The sequence below is a fragment of the Pseudophryne corroboree genome, chromosome 10 (genome assembly GCF_028390025.1).
Source record: "Pseudophryne corroboree isolate aPseCor3 chromosome 10, aPseCor3.hap2, whole genome shotgun sequence".
NCBI lineage: Eukaryota > Metazoa > Chordata > Amphibia > Anura > Myobatrachidae > Pseudophryne > Pseudophryne corroboree.
In genome coordinates this window covers 373,996,359-374,018,102 of record NC_086453.1, presented here as the reverse complement: position 1 = coordinate 374,018,102, position 21,744 = coordinate 373,996,359, and the positions used below count along the sequence as shown (strand labels likewise).

General features: G+C 44.5%; 1 protein-coding gene across 5 annotated transcripts in view; it reads right to left on the bottom strand.

Moving 5' to 3' along the window:
* Nucleotides 1–17,051, bottom strand: part of PKNOX2 (PBX/knotted 1 homeobox 2) — a 581,048-nt gene extending 563,997 nt beyond the window's left edge. Inside the window, exons 1-2 of one of the 5 annotated variants that reach the window (XM_063943776.1) lie at nucleotides 16,800–17,051; nucleotides 8,118–8,179 (exon numbers count right to left, since the gene is read on the bottom strand). The gene's annotated coding sequence lies outside the window, so the exon portion shown is untranslated. The remainder of the gene's footprint in view (nucleotides 1–8,117; nucleotides 8,180–16,799) is intronic. The other 4 variants (XM_063943772.1, XM_063943775.1, XM_063943768.1 and 1 more) reach the window with 4 other exon arrangements.
* Between the last annotated feature and the right edge of the window lie 4,693 nt (nucleotides 17,052–21,744).

The following is a 21,744-nucleotide window of genomic DNA, read 5'->3' as shown; positions in this document are numbered from 1 at the left end:
CTGCTTTATCACTTCTCCAGGCTTAATACATCTGCTCCAATATTTGTCGTTTGTTAGTGAAAGCACATCAATATTGAAATCATTACTGATATTCATACTTGTCATGCCTTCTATCCTATATCTCCTGGAATGAAGATCAGCTTCACAAACTGGATTGATAGAATATAGATGTACCAGTGGGAAAAGAGTGAAGAGGTGCAGTGGAAAAAGGGTGAAGAGGTGCAGTGGAAAAAGGGTGAAGAGGTGCAGTGGAAAAAGAGTGAAGAGGTGCAGTGGAAAAAGAGTGAGGAGGTGCAGTGGAAAAAGAGTGAAGAGGTGGGCCAGTGGAGAAGTTGCCCATGGCAACCAGTCAGCATTGAGGTAACATTTATCAAGTACATTCTATAAAATGTCAGGTAGAAGCTTTACATTGCCTGATATATCTCATGTATGAATATTGCTTCTTATAAACATTAACACTCAAAAGGCCCGTACACACAAGCCGATATAGTACACGATGTTGCTCAATTTGATCCTTCCTGAGTGATATCGTTTATTATATTGCCCAGTGTGTACACAGTAAACGATGAATGATGCGCAGCCCCGCACCTCGTTTAACGAGGCTCTCTGTCGCCTGGCCAGGCAGCTCAATTTGGACTCTGCGTCCAAATTTGCATGCATGGCCCGGCCACGGCATGACTTCAATGTGCGATAATGCACAGTGCGTATATGCCCACGTCCGGTGTCCCAGGCCGGGAGGGGGACACACTAGGCGATGTTGCTCATGGAGCACATCGCCTAGCGCAGAGGTTCCCAAATGCGGTCCTCAAGGCACCCCAACAGTCCAGGATTTAGGTATATCCATGGCTCAGCACAGATTGTTAAATCAAATTGACTGAGGTGCTAATTAAGTCACCTGTGGCCAAACATGGATACATTTAAAACCTGAACCGCTGGGGTGCCTTGAGGACCGCGTTTGGGAACCTCTGGCCTAGCGTGTACCCACCTTTACTTTTCTATGGCGCTTGATATTGGGTCATTCCGTGTCAAATCAGCGCACTTTTTGTTAACATTTGATCTCACCAGCTCAGATTTTGTTCAGATTTGGTATATGGAGAGTATATATGTAATCTAATGCATGCAGGCCAATATGGACGAAACTTCACTCCCCCCGTGATGGCTTTATTAGTTTAATTATATAAATCGCAGCTGACGTCTTTTGTACAGAAATGCCTACCTTCTCCCTCAGCTTCTCCACTTGCAGCATCGAGGTAACGTCAGTCGCAACCATGTCCGTTGCAAGGATGATGTTGGGGCCAGAACCGCTGCGTAAGAAGAAGTCGTCGCTGGCTACAACAAGCCCCCCCAAAAGGGACGCAACACGCCTGCCTTACAGTCACCACACCTCTGTTACCTCCCACAAATGGTCACTATCTGTCAATCACTCTGCGCCCTAATCTAGCACCGACACAAGGCCATCACTGCACATAAGAAAAACATCGGCTTTGCGTCCGCCTCTCAATCAGGCCCGATATGAGATCTGGGTTGTCATGAAGCCGTCACAGCACATCTACAAAATAATTCTATTACTGGATTTCACGGAACAGATTTAGAATTTATATGTTGCTATGGAAATAGATAAACTTTTATTTATATGATAATCGCGCACTTATCGCTCCTTGTTAGACAAGGCTATATCATTAGCTAACTCAATTATTCAAATAACTTTCTTCCTCTTCCGTTTTATAGTGCTATCAAAAGTTTTTTTTGTTTTTTTTTTAGCACCCTGCCGTATCTGGAACTATAATGTTCCCAACAATAATTTCAGTCTCCCATAATCTATACACTTGCAAATTGTCTATCCATGCTTCACGCTACATGCTATATAAATGCAAATTATGAATACTAGGATATAATAGAGAAAGATCCACATGAGATCTCAGACAGAGCTGATATGCTGATAATAGGGGCACATATAGACAGCACAGAATAATCCTGTGTCATTGGAACGTCTCTAGCTACAGTACATGTGCAGTCTTCATGCCACATACAAACTACCCAATTGTAGTCATGATCATGTATTAAAATATCCCCCACAGCAGGGGTGGGAAATAAGTGGCCCTCAAGCAGCTGTGGGCAGGGCTGCCAAGAAAATTCCTGGGCCCCGGTACAACAACTTCCTGGGCCCCCCTGGAGGGGGTGTGACCACAGCATGTTGAGGGCATGGTCACACCTCTTTGGGGGCGTATCTAGCACATGAGAAGCACCCCCCATTTACAGGAGCATGGCATGCCTCCCAGCCAGGGCAGTATGAAGCCTGGCTGGGCCCAGGTACTTTTCTGGAGGCCTAACCACAGGAGATGTGTACCTAGGCCCCAACTGTGCCTCTCCATCAGACCTGTGCCCGGGTAATCTGTACCCCCCCCCCCCCCCCCTTCTTGGCGCCACTGGCTGTGGGACTACACATCTTAGCATGTCCTGCCACAATTTTATTATTTGGACATACTAAAACTGAGGCAGGGCATTCTGGGATATGTAGTTTAACAGCAGCTTATTGTCTTATTGTCCACCCCCTGCCCCACAGTAAAAACTTTTTTTTTTTGTAAAGTTTTATTGAAAGAGGACACACGCAACAATACGTAATATCAAATGAAATGGCAAATGTATCAAAAACAAACAACACACTCCAATCAGGGAATAATGGATCGGCAAACAAAGTAACCCATTTCCAGTTAGAGGAAATGCAATCAATGCAATACAGATTAGCAGATCGGTAACAAGAGTCCAACAAATAAGGGGAGAGAATTAGAACTTGTTACAGAAGAAGGATTCGTAAAGCAATATGAGGACAATTATACCTGCTCAGTCATAAATGGTCACACGGAGGAGCCCCTCTGGCTACTGCCTTCATATAAGAACTTCTTAGCGCTTTAAGCAGCATAGAGAATATGGTCAATTCAATTCACCGACCGTTGAATAGTGCCGGGAATTAGCTCCCAGCACTATTCAATACAGCGCCAAGTGACACTCAAGTGTCCGGAATTCTTCTCTCACCCCCGGGGGGATGAGAGAAGAAATCCGACAAAAGTGCTGCCTCGCGGCCGGCGCAAGGCTGATTCTGTCGGGAATCAGCATCGCGGCGGGGAGTTAAGTCGGAGAATGCCCGTTCTCCCGACAAATCAACCTGTTAAGTCCGCGAGAATGGGCATTCGCCGACTTAACTTGAGCTGAATTGAATAGCGCTGGGAGCTAATTCTGTCAGTGAATTGAATCGATCCCAATTAAAGAAACATGTTTTTTACTCATACATATCAATTAATAATGTGATCATTTTAATTACATATGTTCAATGGGGTAGTAAGAGCTATCCAGACTGTTTAAAGGTCAGCCAAGATAACCACTGACCCCCAGTCTTGAGAATCTCCAAGTAACTTATAACGGCAAGTATAAAAATATGTCTCAATAGAATACGCTGCCTTATAACATCTGGAGTGACATTTTCTCAACTCCCCTGAATACATTCATCTATTACCGCAAACGCTGCAGCTGGAGCACCTCAGCAGGCGAACACGTCCAGTATCGCTGCGTGCACTACAACACACGTACACATGTGTAAGACGCATCTAGTTCTAGACAATAAAACGTTTAGAATCTGATGCTGTGGGTGTCACAACTGATTTATCTCTGTTTGTGTTTGCTGCTGACAATGGGATTTAAGGCCTAGAACTGCCGGGCAAGCAGAAAGTTTGGTTACGCCTCAACAGTTTTCAATTTCATTATAACATTTTTCTTGTATTTAATGACAAATGAGCCACAACTTTATAATAATAATTACTGCTAAAGAAGCATATTTACAGTGAAAATAAATAAAACTGAAATGAACCGGGTTAGTACATCCTGATGTAATGCAGTGTAAAATATAGTAGTTTAATGATGAATATTACTCCAAGGAGTGACAATAAATCCCCGTTCTCATACAGAGAGTCTCATGTCTGTATAAATAACCCACTTGCACCTCAACTTCAAAATGCTTATTTTTAACCTCCACCTCCAGCCTTACCCAGTGGATCAATCTGGATTCGGTTTGGCTGCCAAATGTGATAATTAAACTCGGTTCAAGCTTTTTGCGACAGGCCTTCCTATGGTAAAATCAACAACCTTGGAATTTAAACCAAAGAACTTGCCAGAACAATTTTCATTTGTAGCACTCACTTTGATCTACTAACCCTTAACTAACTTGAAGTCTCTCCTAAACAGCAGGGAATACAGCCCCCAGTTGACTTGTGACATGATCTACATAATAAAATCGACTGCTGATAAAAAGATGTCATCACTTTGGCATTTATAAAGTGGACACACTTGTGCTACAAATGGACACAACAACTGACATAAAAAAGTGCACCTGATGCATATGTTGAAGTCAGATGCATCTCAAGATGTTTCCATCTCAGCAACAGTAGAATCTGTGAGAGGCTTTGCAAGAGTATTTATTATTTATTTGTTACCAGTTATTTATATATTTTGGATTGTGGGAGGAAACCGGAGTACTCGGAGGAAACCCACGCAAGTACGGGGAGAATATACAAACTCCACACACAGTTAGGGCCATGGTGGGAATGTGAGGCAGTAATGCTAACCACTACACCATCCGTACTGCCCAAGAGTATAACCACTGCCCCCAAAATCACAGGGATGTGGCTTTGCAGTGCAACACTGTTAGTAGCAAAGTCTTAAGTTCCCTAACTTGTACACAGTATAGTAAAGTAACAAAGCGTTCCAAATGCAAAAGGAAATATTGCATGGATGGTTAATAAAAAGAAGCAATTACTATACAATAGAATTAAATATAAATTAAATTGAAAGATCCTTTTAAAAATCCAATGAGAATTTGCTTCCTGCAATAGTACAAAAGGAATATCAAGCAAGTAACATGGAAAGATTATCCGCGACTTCATATAATAAAGCCAAACTGAGTCCGCATGCAGTCAGCCAATCAGAAGCGACTGGTCATCATCATGGCCTACCACTGTACCACCCACAAGGTACAAGTCTACTAAAATATGTACACGTGGTATACGGACAACTTTAAATAAAACCTTAAAGTGTTTTTCCCCATTAAATGTTCAAGTTCTGAAGAAACCACTGCTTCAGTAATGATACCTAGTAGACCACCATCCGTCTCCAACTTCTCATCACATGCAAACGGTCTTAAACATTCCATCTACACATTCTCTCCACTCACCTTAAGTCTGACCCAACTAAATTATGGATTTACCAATGTAGTTCACTGAAACTGCTGTAACGAAAGACTTTGATCTTTTAGGTGTCCAAGTTACAAGTCATTACTCCGTAATCCTCCTGGAGGTTTCTGCTGCCTCTCACATCCAAACTCTTGCCGTTTTGCTCTACAGGGAATGCTCTATCTAGGCTCTCCCCTCAACTACACTTGATACCTCTGATTATGTAAAGGTTCCTCAGACTTCAGTGCAAGGTTCTTCCATCAAGCAAGTTTCCTGCCCATGTCTGACAGTGTGATTCCTAGGTAAGACACTTGTATTTTGGTAATTTGAGTCTTGTTGTCCTTTTCTTATAAAGTATTCAAACAAGCTGTTACCTCAAATATCACCTGAACTTTGGCAAGTAAAGTCACTGCTTAAATGAATGAATTCCCCAATTAACTCCTAACATGACTGCTATAACGGCTTACTGGCACCTCTCAAACCATTCTGCATGGTTCTACAAGATACACTTTCCCTATGAGTCACATTACCACTACCGGCCAGCCCGTGCCGTACCAATGGGCAAAGCTGGTAAACTTCTCAAGGTGCACACTGATCATGCTATTAACCCTAAGGAACATTACATGCATACATAAAGGTGAGCAGAGCCAATGTTCGATGTGTCAGATTGGCATCACGTGGGTAAGTGGCATATCTGATAACACGTGCACAGACTCATGCAATCTGCTTTATTTAGTATTATTCTGAATTATTATTATTTAGTATCCCATTCTGAAAAAAAAAAACTCTGACCCGAACTCTCTCTCAAACTACCGTCCCATCTCTCAGCTCCCATGCCCCTCCAAGCTACTTGAGAGACTTGCCTACACTCGCCTCACACACTTTCTTAACTCACACAGCCTACTGGACCCACTTCAGTCAGGATTTCATTCCCAGCACTCCACAGAAACAGCACTGACTATAGTAGTCAATGATCTGGTCACTGCAAAGTCCAACGACCACTACTCACTTCTTATTCTTCTAGATCTATCTGCTGCATTTGACACTGTTGACCACTCTCTTCTCATACAGACACTACAATCCCTAGGTCTTAAAGACACAGCCCTCTCTTGGTTCCTATCCTACCTATCTAATCGCTCCTTCAGTGTTCGCTTCTCTGAATCTACCTCCTCTTCGCTACCTCTTTCAGTTGGAGTACCGCAAGGCTCAGTCTTGGGTCTTCTGCTGTTCTCAATCTATACCTCATCTCTTGGTAAACTAATCAGCTCTTTTGGATTTCAGTATCATCTGTACGCAGATGATACTCAAATCTACCTATCCTCCCCTGACTTGTCCCTATCTGTACTGGACCGTGTCACTGAATGCCTTTCTGCCATTTCATCCTGGATGTCATCTCGCCAACTCAAACTTAATATTTCCAAAACAGAGCTACTTATATTTCCACTGGCCAATAGTAGTTACCAACCTGCTATTTCTATCACTGTTGAGAACTCAACAATCAATCCTACCCCACAAGCTCGCTGCCTAGGTGTCATCCTTGACTCTGATCTGTCCTTTGTTCCCCACATTCAATCTGTCTCAAGATCATGTTACATGCATCTAAAAAACATATCCAAAATACGACCATACCTTACACAAGACATTGCAAAACCTCTAATCCACGCTCTCATCATCTCCCGCATTGATTATTGCAATAGTCTTCTTACTGGTCTTGCCAAAAAGAGACTCTCACCACTACAATCCATTCTGAATGCAGCTGCGAGGCTTATCTTCCTCGCTAGACGTTCATCGTCTGCAGATCCACTCTGTCAGTCCCTCCATTGGTTACCTGTATTCTATATAAAATACTTTTACTCACACATAAGGCCATTAACCATACTACACCAATGTACATCTTTTCGCTCATCTCAAAATATCTCCCAACCCGACCTCTCTGATCTTCACAAGACCTGCGTCTCTCATCCACACTCATTACTCGCTCCCATGCACGATTGCAGGACTTCCTTCGGGCTGCACCCACTCTGTGGAATGCCCTACCACGCACAATAAGACTCTTCTCTAGTCTCCAAACCTTCAAACATTCCCTGAAAACTCACCTCTTCAGGCTAGCTTATCACATTCCAGAACCGCTCACTCAACCTTCATAAGCTTTCCTATCCGATTATATCCCCACTGTACAGTCCACACATATCCTCCACATATTTTCTCTTTCTTCACTTTCCCTTCTTTCTGACCAGGGTTCATCATTGCTGTGATGTGATATCATGCAACCCACCTAGAACCTTTGCAATCCGGTGGCCAAATATGCAATAGATAATACCGTTCCTAGTGTATCAATGCCTATTTCCCTGTAGCGTGTAAGCTTGCGAGCAGGGCCTTCCTACCTCTGACTGTTTGTTTATTACCCAGTTTTGTTGTATCACTGTGTCCAATTGTAAAGCGCAATGGAATTGCTGCGCTATATAAGAAACTGTTAATAAATAAATAATAAATTATTTACTAATATTGTTCTCAAAATGTACTCATTGGTTGGCTTCCTTTTGGGCAGATCCGTTTTTAACTCCCATCATGCAAAGTGGAGTGTTTTTTTCATGGCACCCTTTTTGGGCAGTCCCAGAGACATCCAGAAAACCAGTAACACAAATGCTGGCTTTTGCAAATCTGCGCAAGCACTGGCGTCAGTGTCCGATATAACCATACACGCGGGTAACCAAACCGGAAGTGATCCAGCTGACAACTCTAAACATGCACAATAAAGTTTTTGATGCAGGCTCATTATTGGAGACAGAGTGGATGAGAATAAGACCAGGGAATGATGAAAAAAAAGCCTTTCCAGCCTGATCCAAAAAGTATGCTTCAACTTTGTATTGTGTTCATTATTTTCTGTATTTACTGCACCTGAACCTCTGTATCATGTTCACGATTTCTGTTAAGTGCCTGAGTCCTTCTGGAGTAAAGCTCTATATAATAAAGAATAGTATTGCTATTATATGATTTCATAGGGAAGGATAATACATTTGACACTAATCACGCAGCTGTTATTGCTTGGCAGCATAAAGTTTACGCTAAAGTATCATTTTTGGTTTGGGCATCAATGTTTCATACAAGAGAGGGGGACAGCCATGGGAACCAGTTTGCCCCAAATTATGCTAATCTATTTCTGACTTAGTGGGAAAATTTAACTGGTCCTATGTCAGAGGTACATGGACAATGTACTATTTACATGTCAGGTTAAAAAAAATAAGATTTTACTTACCGATAAATCTATTTCTCGGAGTCCGTAGTGGATGCTGGGGTTCCTGAAAGGACCATGGGGAATAGCGGCTCCGCAGGAGACAGGGCACAAAAAGTAAAGCTTTTTCCGATCAGGTGGTGTGCACTGGCTCCTCCCCCTATGACCCTCCTCCAGACTCCAGTTAGGTACTGTGCCCGGACGAGCGTACACAATAAGGGAGGATTTTGAATCCCGGGTAAGACTCATACCAGCCACACCAATCACACCGTACAACTTGTGATCTAAACCCAGTTAACAGTATGATAACAGCGGAGCCTCTGAAAGATGGCTTCCAACAACAATAACCCGAATAAGTTAACAATAACTATGTACAATTTATGCAGATAATCCGCACTTGGGATGGGCGCCCAGCATCCACTACGGACTCCGAGAAATAGATTTATCGGTAAGTAAAATCTTATTTTCTCTATCGTCCTAGTGGATGCTGGGGTTCCTGAAAGGACCATGGGGATTATACCAAAGCTCCCAAACGGGCGGGAGAGTGCGGATGACTCTGCAGCACCGAATGAGAGAACTCCAGGTCCTCCTTAGCCAGAGTATCAAATTTGTAAAATTTTACAAACGTGTTCTCCCCTGACCACGTAGCTGCTCGGCAAAGTTGTAATGCCGAGACCCCTCGGGCAGCCGCCCAAGATGAGCCCACTTTCCTTGTGGAGTGGGCCTTTACAGATTTAGGCTGTGGCAGGCCTGCCACAGAATGTGCCAGTTGGATTGTGCTACAGATCCAACGAGCAATCGTCTGCTTAGACGCAGGAGCACCCATCTTGTTGGGTGCATACAATATAAACAACGAGTCAGATTTTCTGACTCCAGCTGTTCTTGCAATATATATTTTTAATGCTCTGACAACGTCCAGTAACTTGGAGTCCTCCAAGTCACTTGTAGCCGCAGGCACTACAATAGGCTGGTTCAGATGAAATGCTGACACCACCTTAGGGAGAAAATGCGGACGAGTCCGCAGTTCTACCCTGTCCGAATGGAAAATCAGATATGGGCTTTTGTAAGATAAAGCTGCCAATTCTGACACTCTCCTGGCAGAAGCCAGGGCTAGAAGCATGGTCACTTTCCAAGTGAGATATTTCAAATCCACCTTATTTAGTGGTTCAAACCAATGAGATTTTAGAAAATCCAAAACTACATTGAGATCCCACGGTGCCACTGGAGGCACCACAGGAGGCTGTATATGCAGCACTCCCTTCACAAAGGTCTGGACTTCAGGGACTGAAGCCAATTCTTTTTGAAAGAAAATTGACAGGGCCGAAATTTGAACCTTAATAGATCCCAATTTGAGACCCATAGACAATCCTGATTGCAGGAAATGTAGGAATCGACCCAGTTGAAATTCCTCCGTCGGAGCACTCCGATCTTCGCACCACGCAACATATTTTCGCCAAATTCGGTGATAATGTTGCACGGTTACTTCTTTCCTTGCTTTAATCAAAGTAGGAATGACTTCTTCCGGCATGCCTTTTTCCATTAGGATCCGGCGTTCAACCGCCATGCCGTCAAACGCAGCCGCGGTAAGTCTTGAAACAGACAGGGACCCTGCTGAAGCAAGTCCCTCCTTAGAGGTAGAGGCCACGGATCTTCCGTGATCATCTCTTGAAGTTCCGGGTACCAAGTCCTTCTTGGCCAATCCGGAACCACTAGTATCGTTCTTACGCCTCTTTGCCGTATAATTCTCAATACTTTTGGTATGAGAGGCAGAGGAGGAAACACATACACCGACTGGTACACCCAAGGCGTTACCAGCGCGTCCACAGCTATTGCCTGCGGATCTCTTGACCTGGCGCAATACCTGTCCAGTTTTTTGTTGAGGCGAGACGCCATCATGTCCACCATTGGTCTTTCCCAACGGGTTACCAGCATGTGGAAGACTTCTGGATGAAGTCCCCACTCTCCCGGGTGAAGATCGTGTCTGCTGAGGAAGTCTGCTTCCCAGTTGTCCACTCCCGGGATGAACACTGCTGATAGCGCTATCACATGATTCTCTGCCCAGCGAAGAATCCTTGCAGCTTCTGCCATTGCACTCCTGCTTCTTGTGCCGCCCTGTCTGTTCACATGGGCGACTGCCGTGATGTTGTCCGACTGGATCAACACCGGTTTTCCCTGAAGCAGAGGTTCTGCCTGGCTTAGAGCATTGTATATTGCTCTTAGTTCCAGAATGTTTATGTGAAGAGACGTTTCCAGGCTCGTCCATACTCCCTGGAAGTTTCTTCCTTGTGTGACTGCTCCCCAGCCTCTCAGGCTGGCGTCCGTGGTCACCAGGATCCAATCCTGTATGCCGAATCTGCGGCCCTCCAATAGATGAGGACTCTGCAACCACCACAGAAGAGACACCCTTGTCCTTGGAGACAGGGTTATCCGTAGGTGCATCTGAAGATGCGACCCTGACCATTTGTCCAACAGATCCCTTTGGAAAATTCTTGCGTGGAATCTGCCGAATGGAATTGCTTCGTAAGAAGCCACCATTTTTCCCAGGACTCTTGTGCATTGATGTACAGACACCTTTCCTGGTTTTAGGAGGTTCCTGACAAGCTCGGATAACTCCTTGGCTTTTTCCTCCGGGAGAAAAACCTTTTTCTGAACCGTGTCCAGAATCATCCCTAGGAACAGCAGACGAGTTGTCGGCATTAACTGGGATTTTGGAATATTCAGAATCCACCCGTGCTGTTTTAGCACTTCTTGAGACAGTGCTAATCCCATCTCTAGCTGTTCTCTGGACCTCGCCCTTATTAGGAGATCGTCCAAGTATGGGATAATTAATACGCCTTTTCTTCGAAGAAGAATCATCATCTCGGCCATTACCTTTGTAAAGATCCGAGGTGCCGTGGACAATCCGAACGGCAGCGTCTGAAACTGATAGTGACAGTTTTGTACAACGAACCTGAGGTACCCCTGGTGTGAGGGGTAAATTGGAACGTGGAGATACGCATCCTTGATGTCCAAGGATACCATAAAGTCCCCCTCTTCCAGGTTCGCTATCACTGCTCTGAGTGACTCCATTTTGAACTTGAACTTCTTTATGTACAGGTTCAAGGACTTCAGATTTAGAATAGGCCTTACCGAGCCATCCGGCTTCGGTACCACAAAAAGAGTGGAATAATACCCCTTCCCTTGTTGTAGAAGAGGTACCTTGACTATCACCTGCTGAGAGTACAGCTTGTGAATGGCTTCCAAAACCGTCTCCCTTTCGGAGGGGGACGTTGGTAAAGCAGACTTCAGGAAACGGCGAGGTGGATCCGTCTCTAATTCCAACCTGTACCCTTGAGATATTATCTGCAGGATCCAGGGATCTACCTGCGAGTGAGCCCACTGCGCGCTGTAATTTTTGAGACGACCGCCCACCATCCCCGATTCCGCTTGAGGAGCCCCAGCGTCATGCTGAGGCTTTTGTAGAAGCCGGGGAGGGCTTCTGTTCCTGGGAAGGAGCTGCGTGTTGCTGTCTCTTCCCTCGACCTTTGCCTCGTGGCAGATATGAATAGCCCTTTGCTCTCTTATTTTTAAAGGAACGAAAGGGCTGCGGTTGAAAAGTCGGTGCCTTTTTCTGTGGGGGAGTGACTTGAGGTAGAAAGGTGGATTTCCCGGCAGTAGCCGTGGCCACCAAATCTGATAGACCGACTCCAAATAACTCCTCCCCTTTATACGGCAAAACTTCCATATGCCGTTTTGAATCCGCATCACCTGACCACTGTCGCGTCCATAAAGCTCTTCTGGCCGAAATGGACATAGCACTTACCCGTGATGCCAGTGTGCAGATATCCCTCTGTGCATCACGCATATAAAGAAATGCATCCTTTATTTGTTCTAACGACAGTAAAATATTGTCCCTGTCCAGGGTATCAATATTTTCAATCAGGGACTCTGACCAAACTACCCCAGCACTGCCCATCCAGGCAGTCGCTACAGCTGGTCGTAGTATAACACCTGCATGCGTGTATATACTTTTTTGGATATTTTCCATCTGATGGATCTTTAAGTGCGGCCGTCTCAGGAGAGGGTAACGCCACTTGTCTAGATAAGCCTGTTAGCGCCTTGTCCACCCTAGGAGGTGTTTCCCAGCGCTCCCTAACCTCTGGCGGGAAAGGGTATAATGCCAATAATTTCTTTGAAATTATCAGTTTTTTATCAGGGGCAACCCACGCTTCATTACACACGTCATTTAATTCTTCTGATTCAGGAAAAACTATAGGTAGTTTTTTCATACCCCACATAATACCCTGTTTAGTGGTACCTGTAGTATCAGCTAAATGTAACGCCTCCTTCATTGCCAAAATCATATAACGTGTGGCCCTACTGGAAAATACGGTTGATTCGTCACCGTCACCACTGGAGTCATCGCCTGTGTCTGGGTCTGTGTCGACCGACTGAGGCAAAGGGCGTTTCACAGCCCCTGACGGTGTTTGAGTCGCCTGGACAGGCACTAATTGATTGTCCGGCCGCCTCATGTCGTCAAACGACTGCTTTAGCGTGTTGACACTATCCCGTAGTTCCATAAATAAAGGCATCCATTCCGGTGTCGACTCCCTAGGGGGTGACATCCTCATATTTGGCAATTGCTCCGCCTCCACACCAATATCGTCCTCATACATGTCGACACACACGTACCGACACACAGCAGACACACAGGGAATGCTCCTAACGAAGACAGGACCCACTAGCCCTTTGGGGAGACAGAGGGAGAGTTTGCCAGCACACACCAAAAGCGCTATATATATATATCAGGGATAGCCTTATAATAAGTGCTCCCTTATAGCTGCTTTGTTATATCAAATTATCGCCATAAATGTGCCCCCCCCTCTCTGTTTTACCCTGTTTCTGTAGTGCAGTGCAGGGGAGAGACTTGGGAGCCGTCCTGACCAGCGGAACTGTGAGAGGAAATGGCGCCGTGTGCTGAGGAGATAGGCCCCGCCCCTTTTCTGGCGGGCTCGTCTCCCGCTATTTAGAGAAATTAGGCAGGGGTTAAATATCTCCATATAGCCTCTAGGGCTATATGTGAGGTATTTTTAGCCTTTATAGGTATCATTTTGCCTCCCAGGGCGCCCCCCTCCCAGCGCCCTGCACCCTCAGTGACTGCCGTGTGAAGTGTGCTGAGAGGAAAATGGCGCACAGCTGCAGTGCTGTGCGCTACCTTTTAAAGACTGCAGGAGTCTTCAGCCGCCGATTCTGGACCTCTTCTGTCTTCAGCATCTGCAAGGGGGCCGGCGGCGTGGCTCCGGTGACCATCCAGGCTGTACCCGTGATCGTCCCTCTGGAGCTTGATGTCCAGTAGCCAAGAAGCCAATCCATCCTGCACGCAGGTGAGTTGACTCCTTCTCCCCTCAGTCCCTCGCTGCAGTGATCCTGTTGCCAGCAGGAATCACTGTAAAATAAAAAACCTAGCTAAACTTTTTCTAAGCAGCTCTTTAGGAGAGCCACCTAGATTGCACCCTTCTCGGCCGGGCACAAAAATCTAACTGGAGTCTGGAGGAGGGTCATAGGGGGAGGAGCCAGTGCACACCACCTGATCGGAAAAAGCTTTACTTTTTGTGCCCTGTCTCCTGCGGAGCCGCTATTCCCCATGGTCCTTTCAGGAACCCCAGCATCCACTAGGACGATAGAGAAATAAAAATTATCTTAATAATCTCTACAATATTATCTTCACACACAACTGTAAATAAGGGAGAATACTACTGAAACTTCTTTTTTTGTCTTCACACATGCTGATATTTATCTCTTTGGAGAGTATCTACTTCTAGACAGAGATCCAGGACTTGTCTGGGAATTAACAGCAAGACACAGCACACAAGCATCTACTACAGGAAGGAATTAGTGCTGTCTGCATTAACCACATATAACAGACGGCTTACACAGATTGGTCCCTCAAGTTCCAGCAAAATGGATATTTCAGTTGTGAACTTTTATACCTTGGAGCATGGAACCATAAATGGTTGGTAATATCCGGGACTTGTGAACTGTAATCGCCCAATATTGTCTATAGCCAGCATAAAAGGAAGCATTTACCAATCCGTTTTAAGAATTGTGAAAGCACCAAACAATCAGTCTGGTAAAATGGAGCTTGGTTCATAATTGGCCTTAATTACTTACATGGCAGAGCTGTCTGCATGTAGACTGTTTACTATGTAAGGCAATGCATGATGGTAGATATAGTTTTATACATTTTAGTATAAGCTAAGATGCTGTATGTTCCTCCCCACAATATCAGCCACAAAAAGAAACTGTAAGCATAGTAGAAAGAGACTGTGAGAAAAAGAGTAGCAGCACACAATGAAACTCGGCACCTAAAGACATTTTTATTTAATTAGGCACCACACTTAATCCTGAAGAAAACACCAGAGTTATAGCCAAGACTATATAAAGATCAATACTATTAGGTAAATCACATATCACACAATCTGCTAATTACCACTTAACTCAAGCCCAAAGCCTATGGGGGGTATTCAATTAAGTTTTTTCGACTGGTCGAAAAAACTGCACTAATTCGACACAGGGTACTTAATTGCGGACATTGTCTCCTATTTTTTTAAACAATTTTTCGCCCATGCCATTTCCCTTTTTTATTGTCGAATTGGCATGAGTGAAAATTGTGCCAAACACGGGCGAAAACGCCCATGAATTTGCCAAAACACGTGCATCAGCTGCGATTTCACCAGTACACATGGTTTTCGCCTATGCCGGATTTTTCAACCAGTCAAAAAAAAAGGCACGGGCATTGAATAGGTCGAATGTAAATTTGACCTAAAAATGGGGGAGAAGTGCAGTTTTTTCGTTGAGTACCCCCCTGTAGGTTATAGAGATTAATGCTTTCTTCTTTGCGTCATCCATCACATATTCATGTTAGTAAGCACTTCTATTTGGCTAAATTACCTCTGTGTATGAAGACCAGCACCAGATGTTACGAATGGCAATGCCAATACAAGATTAAAGGTGCATACACACTTGCAGAGAAAATTAGCTACGTTGCTCATTTTCCCCCTCCCTGAGCGATGTCGCTCATTTTCTCAGCAAGTGTGTATGCCGCCAGAGATGAGCGTTGCGCCGCCCCGCTGGTTGGCAACGACCCTCGTTGGTTGGCAACGACCCTCGCTGTCGGCCATGCATGCATGCTCGATCTGGACTGCTGTCCAGGAGCTGCCTGCATGGCCCGGCCGCTGCGTGACGTCACTGAGCGATATGAACGGTCATATCGCTCAGTATGTACGGGCGGCCGCCGACCTCCGGCCGGGGAGGGGAAACGCTAGGCGACGTCGCTCATCGAGCACGTCACCTAGTGTGTATGCAGCTTAAGACAAGAGTGTTGTGGCTACCTAAATAGACATCTAAATGTGTAAATATACCGTGCCAACCATTCTGCACTTTATCTTTGGAGCAGAATATGCAGAGCCAAAGTTCTGCTTGCAGCACCGTCTGCATAAACGCACCGTAGCTTTAAAATGCAACACGTTTCAAGTAAAAAGTTGCAGCAGACGTGGAATAATTTAATACAGTGAACATCTACAATGAGTGGAACTCTGAAGCAGCAAATTAAACTTCATTACCCCAGACCCTAGCGACTGGAAGTCATTATCTCATACACTGTGAAACATCCTGCAATTTGTAAAATTTTAATTTTTACGATATGGGTTTGGCAGTTGAGCGTTGTGAAATGTTTATTAAAAATTTAGATAACTGTAGCACAACCTACAATAAAATACTGACTTATTCAGTTTTTCTTTCTTTCCTCCCATTAAAAATCAATCAGCTTTCATTTCCCAATTTGGAAGAGAACTGTAGACATGGCAGATAACTAGATGCACAATCATTGTGGTTACAGAATATCTTCCAGTGATATTTTATATTCCGATGACTGACTACACTAGCCAACCTGGTCATCTGGGATCTGCGGCCAGCATTCTATAATTCAGCTGCAGGACGGGGCAAGTAACCAGCCTCTCTCTTCACTGTTCCCATGAATACAAGCTAACCCATCGCCTACAACAGGGCTGACCTATCTATCTATAATCTCTCTCTCTCTCTCTATATATATATATATATATATATATATATATATCATTAGGAGCTGAGGCATTAGTAATTGTTTAAACCAAGTAATGGCGGCATCCACAATTATGTTTAGGTAATAATACTACCTATCATACTAGCAGTGTACTTCTGTCTGTAAAATAACTATCTCTCTCGGCACCTAACATCACAGTACCCTGTGCACAGGAGATCGAGGACAGAATCAGCAGGATCTCCAGTCATGTAAAAATCTAGTTACAATAAACGTTATATATATCTGCTACCTGTAAGTGCATTATTTCATACACTGAACCTGGCAACGCAGCTTTTCCACAGGTCGACAGTCCAGGTATGGCGGCCCTGATACTACTTATCCAGATTTTAGCTTCTGTTTTTATCCTTGGGCTTTGTGGGCTGCTCTGTCTTAGGGCAGGCCTGTCTACTCTATGACTGTTGGGACATATGTTTAAAGAACTACTGCTGCCATCATGTATGAATACAGCACCTGTTCCTACTGATGGATAAGGGGGAGGTGACAGAAACCTGCTCATCTGGAAATGGTTAGGGGCTGTATCTATATAAAAAAAAGAAATGTAGGAATAGTTACGTTGGGAAACAAAAATAGGTAGAAACTAGATTAATTCAGTACTTACACTTGGGGGGAATTCAATTGTTATTGCCCCAAACTCCCGTCTAAAGTGACAAAAGCAGCCGATCGCGCCCAAATGGAGCTACAATTGAATAGCTCCGTTCGGCGCCATCTATTGGCCTCTGGAGGAAATAACATTTGAGTCTAGCCCTAAGAGTTTCAAAAAGCAAAAACACAAAAATGTTTGGCTGGAGTCTTGCTTTGCAAGATGCCCCTATCACCTCAGTCAGGGGAATATAAATTACATTTTAAAGTTTTTGTTTCTGTCTTAATACACATTTGCTATTACGTTAATACCAGGAGAAATAGAGTAATGGACACTTTTGTAAACAAAGTAGCATGCAGGAAATTCTGTTCATTCAATGAAATACAATGTACGTATGTATACATGACTAAGTGGAACAAAGCTATTCCTGCATATGCTGATAGTGCCCCAAAAATCAGGCTTTTATTTATTGATTAATTTATTATTATTATTATTTTTTAGTTTTTATTGAAAGACATCAAATGGACAAGTACAGATACTCAAGGTTTGATACGTCCAACACATCAGATACAGAAACCCAAAAACTGGGTACAGGATAACATAAAAGGTGGTACATAAGTACATAACATTCAACCATTTTCTATATATAAACCCTGTCGGGTCAAATACAGTAACTGAAAAATAGAAATAGAAAAAGGCAGAAGCCGAGGAAGAAAAGAAAGAAGGAAAGAAAGGAAGGGAAGAAAGGAAAGAAAGAAAGAAAGAAAGAAAGGAAAGAAAGGAAAGAAAGAAAGAAAGAAAGAAAGAAAGAAAGAAAGAAAGAAAGAAAGAAAGAAAGAAAGAAAGAAAGAAAGAAAGAAAGAAAGGAAGGAAGGGAAGGAAGGAAGGAAGGAAGGAAGGAAGGAAGGAAGGAAGGAAGGAAGGAAGGAAGGAAGGAAGGAAGGAAGGGCCAGATTAACTGGCCAGCATATTGTAAACACATTTTACAAAAAGAAGGACTTGATAATATCGACACAAGTTAGATCCCCGTTCAAATATTCTAAACATAATCACAATTAAACCCACTGAAAAATAAACCAGTAAGAGAGTCCTCCGCGGATATAACCCAAATCATGCTAGTAGTTCAAATCTTAGGGAGAAAGGTTTTATTATACGTAAACCAGGGTTCCCAGGTTATATCAAACTTAATAGATCTATCATGCAAAGATGCGCTAATTTTCTCCATTGTAGATATAAACCAAATTTTTGCCATTACCATGCTTAGCGATGGGGGTGCAGGATTTTTCCAACATTTAGCTACTGTACGTCTGGCCGCATTAAGAACGTGATGGATAAGCTTATTAGCATTTGCATTCAGGCCATCAATAAGAAGGCCCAATAGTGCTGACCAAGGGCTAAGAGAGATAGGGAGTGAAAAAAATGTTTATAAAAAGAGCTTCAACTTGATTCCAAAATATACATATTTTAGGACATTTCCACCAAATATGTGTAAAGTCACTGACTTGGCCGCATGCCCTCCAACACATAGGGGAGGACGCAAGGAAAATCTTGTTCGACCTTGAGGGAACTAGGTACCATCTAGTTAGACTTTATATGAATTTTCCTTCATTAAGGATGAAATGGAAGACTGTGCTACTTTCTGCCTAATGATGTTCCATGCGTCCTCCCTCGGAGGAAGGCCCAGCTCATTCTCCCATTTACTTTCATGCCGGAGAATACCTTCCGAGTAGTAGACCATAAAGTACAGAATGAAATACCCTGCCTCATTGGCGAATAAAGACACAGCCTTTCGAAAGGGGTCAGTTGGTGAAAGACCTTCTCCTTTGGGAGGGAATGTAAATATGAGCGACGTTGTATATATTAAAAAAAATACAGGTCGGTGAATTCCGTATTTATTGATTCAGAAAAATAAGAATTTACTTACCGATAATTCTATTTCTCGGAGTCCGTAGTGGATGCTGGGGTTCCTGAAAGGACCATGGGGAATAGCGGCTCCGCAGGAGACAGGGCACAAAAAAGTAAAGCTTTACTAGGTCAGGTGGTGTGCACTGGCCCCTCCCCCTATGACCCTCCTCCAGACTCCAGTTAGGTACTGTGCCCGGACGAGCATACACAATAAGGGAGGCATTTTGAATCCCGGGTAAGACTCATACCAGCCACACCAATCACACCGTACAACTTGTGATCTAAACCCAGTTAACAGTATGACAACAGAAAGGGCCTCTTAAAGATGGCTCCTTAACAATAACCCGAATTAGTTAACAATAACTATGTACAAGTATTGCAGATAATCCGCACTTGGGATGGGCGCCCAGCATCCACTACGGACTCCGAGAAATAGAATTATCGGTAAGTAAATTCTTATTTTCTCTATCGTCCTAAGTGGATGCTGGGGTTCCTGAAAGGACCATGGGGATTATACCAAAGCTCCCAAACGGGCGGGAGAGTGCGGATGACTCTGCAGCACCGAATGAGAGAACTCCAGGTCCTCCTTTGCCAGGGTATCAAATTTGTAAAATTTTACAAACGTGTTCTCCCCCGACCACGTAGCTGCTCGGCAGAGTTGTAATGCCGAGACCCCTCGGGCAGCCGCCCAAGATGAGCCCACCTTCCTTGTGGAGTGGGCTTTTACAGTTTTAGGCTGTGGCAGGCCTGCCACAGAATGTGCAAGTTGAATTGTGTTACAAATCCAACGAGCAATCGACTGCTTAGAAGCAGGTGCGCCCAACTTGTTGGGTGCATACAATATAAACAGCGAGTCAGATTTTCTGACTCCAGCCGTCCTTGCAATGTATATTTTTAAGGCTCTGACAACGTCCAACAACTTGGAGTCCTCCAAGTCGCTAGTGGCCGCAGGCACCACAATAGGTTGGTTCAGATGAAATGCTGATACCACTTTAGGGAGAAAATGCGGACGAGTCCGCAGTTCTGCCCTATCCGAATGGAAGATTAGATAAGGACTTTTATAAGATAAAGCCGCCAATTCAGATACTCTCCTGGCAGAGGCCAGGGCTAGTAACATAGTCACTTTCAATGTGAGATATTTCAAATCCACCTTTTTCAATGGTTCAAACCAATGGGATTTGAGGAAATCTAAAACTACATTTAGATCCCACGGTGCCACCGGAGGCACCACAGGAGGCTGTATATGCAGTACTCCCTTGACAAAAGTCTGGACCTCAGGGACAGAGGCCAATTCTTTTTGGAAGAATATTGACAGGGCCGAAATTTGAACCTTAATGGATCCCAATTTGAGACCCATAGATAATCCTGATTGCAGGAAATGTAGGAAACGACCCAGTTGGAATTCCTCCGTCGGAACCCTCCGATCCTCGCACCACGCTACATATTTTCGCCAAATGCGGTGATAATGTTTCACGGTGACTTCCTTCCGTGCCTTAATCAAGGTAGGAATGACTTCTTCTGGAATGCCTTTCCCTTTTAGGATCTGGCGTTCAACCGCCATGCCGTCAAACGCAGCCGCGGTAAGTCTTGAAAAAGACAGGGACCCTGCTGTAGCAGGTCCCTTCTCAGAGGTAGAGGCCACGGTTCGTCCGTGAGCATCTCTTGAAGTTCCGGATACCAAGTCCTTCTCGGCCAATCCGGAACCACTAGTATTGTTCTTACTCTTCTTTGCCGTATGATCTTCAATACCTTTGGTATGAGCGGCAGAGGAGGAAACACATACACTGACTGGTACACCCAAGGAGTTACCAGTGCGTCCACAGCTATTGCCTGTGGATCTCTTGACCTGGCGCAATATTTGTCCAGTTTCTTGTTGAGGCGAGACGCCATCATGTCTACAATTGGTCTTTCCCAACGGTCTATTAACATGTTGAAGACTTCTGGATGTAGACCCCACTCTCCCGGATGAAGATCGTGTCTGCTGAGGAAGTCTGCTTCCCAGTTGTCCACGCCCGGGATGAACACTGCTGACAGTGCTATCACGTGATTCTCCGCCCAGCGAAGAATCTTGGCAGCTTCTGCCATTGCACTCCTGCTTCTTGTGCCGCCCTGCCTGTTTACATGGGCGACCGCCGTGATGTTGTCCGACTGAATCAACACCGGCTTTCCTTGCAGGAGAAGTTCCGCCTGGCTTAGAGCATTGTAGATTGCTCTTAGTTCCAGAATGTTTATGTGAAGAGACTTTTCCAGACTCGTCCATACTCCCTGGAAGTTTCTTCCTTGTGTGACTGCTCCCCAGCCTCTCAGGCTGGCGTCCGTGGTCACCAGGATCCAATCCTGAATGCCGAATCTGCGGCCTTCTAATAGGTGAGCCTTCTGCAACCACCACAGAAGTGACACCCTTGTCTTTGGTGACAGGGTTATTCGCAGGTGCATCTGCAGATGCGACCCTGACCATTTGTCCAACAGATCCCTTTGGAATATTCTTGCATGGAATCTGCCGAATGGAATTGCTTCGTAAGAAGCCACCATTTTTCCCAGGACTCTTGTGCATTGATGTACTGACACTTTTCCTGGTTTTAGGAGGTTCCTGACCAGATCGGATAACTCCTTGGCTTTTTCCTCTGGAAGGAAAACCTTTTTCTGAACCGTGTCCAGAATCATTCCTAGGAACAGCAGACGAGTTGTC